Here is a 2,261-nt window from a genome sequence, read left to right on the forward strand (position 1 = left end):
CTTTTGTTGGCTTTACAACCTCTCCACAATTTTCACCGAGTAACCCTGTATGCCCACGTGACCTCGCGTGACCTTGCATGAGGTCGGGGGCTTACCTTCGAGCAGGAGGCGGTACTGGGGCAGGCGTTGGATCGGCTTGAGCATGTAGTGTTTCACCGCCAGATGCGCGCAGCGTTCCCGCGCCTGTACACAGCAGCAAGAGAGCAGAGATTACTATAACGACGTGCGCCAGTCTATAAGTATAACCGCGCCAGTCTACAACCCCCACAGCCACCGCTAGCGACTGATAGCAACACAGTTAAAGCAGTGGGTAAGTTACGGGTAAATGAATTGATTTCCCACAACTTTGACCCCGTTGGCTACCGCATCTGAGGTGGGGTATTTATATAAAAAAGACCTGTACTGTTCACCTCTAGTAATTAACTCTAACGATTCTCTCTATAAGTATAGTGGCCCCGTCTGCAACCTTGTAAGAGAGTATATTACCAGGTTACAGGGCATGAAAATAGCCAAAATGTGAACAGGCCCACGCAAAATTTTAAACAGGCCCGTAGACAAATTGAACAGGCCCTTAATTTTGATCAATTTATTCCAGTATTAATATAAGTATTAGCTTTGTGTTTATTAGGCATACTCATAGTATTTATTTGCACAGTTTGTATTAAGAGTTGGAGTAGAGTTTTAGTGAAGTAAAAACTAGTAAGAAAATTGGTAAATAATGTTGATATATTTGCAAGATAGGCAAAATTTTGAATAGGCCAAGTGGACTGATAATATGGGGGGTTGAACCCATAGGCACTTGGAGAGTTTCAATAAAATATAATGCGAAATAAATACGAAATCTATTTACTACCAAAGTCTTAATGTTTCTCTACTGTCTTTCGCCTATTATTGCCGACAATTTCCTGTAAATGCCGTGCACATGCTCCTCTGCAACACACATGTCCACCGCACGCACGCTGCCACACGCTGCCACACACTGACACAAATGTAGATGTCTCTATATTTATAGGAAATTACATTTACAGGAAATTACATTTACAGGAAATTGTCGGCAATAATAGGCGAAAGAGAGTGGAGAAACATTAAGACTTTCGTAGTAAATAGATTTCGTATTTATTCGTGCTTGAACCGGCGGTTAGAGGGATTGAACCGGCGGCCTCCGGCAAAATAGCGCTAATCTCGTGCACTGAGGTTATACATAAGATTATATAGCATCATATATATATATATAGGATATCGTATATTAGCATAGTATAGTGTTTAGTACCTCAAACTCGGTGACGACTGCGTTGAAGGCCGGGTACTTCTTGCGCGCCTCGTCCAGTGTCTCACACATCTGCTGGAAGTCCTTGATGTAGGAGGTGTAGAGCTTCAGGAACGGTCCGAAGCGCACAAAGATGTCCGCCAGCCGCGGGTTCTCCTCCCTGTGCACGCACGCGCGGGGAGAGAGAGGAGGGAAGGAGGTGAGGAACCTCAATATACACGCAGGCATGCATACCCGCACCAGGGCCGTCGCCAGGGATTGACAAATGCTGAAGCCCAGTCACGAAGTCGCGAAGCACCGTAAAGGGGGTGTGTGAAGGGGTTTCCCCCTCTCCCTGGTGGGGGTCTGGGGGGCCTCCCCGAACATTTTTGAAATGCTACATGACAAATGGTGTACGCTGGCGAGATTTAAAATGAAATTTTAACATTTGAAACACAGTAAAAAGTACATTGCAACTGTTTAATTTCACAATTAAAAAAAATAATGTTGAAGCCAGAGCTTCCGGGCCTCCGCCTGGTGATGTGCCTGCGCACGCACGCACGCACGCGTGCACGCACGCACACACACACGCACACACACACACAAAACATACTCGTGACTATGTGGAACAATAGGCCTGGAGGCCAGTTGTTACAAACGAAACTTTCTCAACATTTTCGCACACACCGTCGACAAAAACAAAGTTATACACATTGCATAGAGGTCCGATCTACAATAGAAAATTTGTTGTTGCGATACCTGTTAAGATTATTTTTGTTTCTGCCAATGGGCCCTTATGGCCCGCTCTCACCCCCCACTGATCAACGGTCATCCCCTGCTGACCCCTGACCCCCGCGCGCTCGCGGTCGATGACTCACCAGTGTTTGAGGCGGGTCATCAGGTCGTCCTGCAGCCTATGCCCCTGCTGACCCCCCCCCCCCCCCCTGCTGACCCCTGACCCCTCTGCGGTCGATGACTCACCAGTGTTCGAGGCGGTCGTCAGGTCGTCGAGCAG

The 2,261-nt window shown here is 47.3% G+C and overlaps 1 long non-coding RNA gene across 1 annotated transcript; it reads right to left on the reverse strand.

Moving 5' to 3' along the window:
- Positions 1-100: 100 nt before the first annotated feature.
- LOC106819204 lies at positions 101-2,261 on the reverse strand. Its single transcript, XR_001395375.1, has 3 exons — positions 2,228-2,261; positions 1,271-1,427; positions 101-183 (listed from the first exon to the last, which is right to left on the reverse strand). It is a non-coding gene; the product is annotated as an uncharacterized LOC106819204 (long non-coding RNA).

Source organism: Priapulus caudatus, unplaced genomic scaffold (genome assembly GCF_000485595.1).
Source record: "Priapulus caudatus unplaced genomic scaffold, Priapulus_caudatus-5.0.1 Scaffold2975, whole genome shotgun sequence".
In the NCBI taxonomy this organism is placed as follows: Eukaryota; Metazoa; Priapulida; class Priapulimorpha; order Priapulimorphida; family Priapulidae; genus Priapulus; species Priapulus caudatus.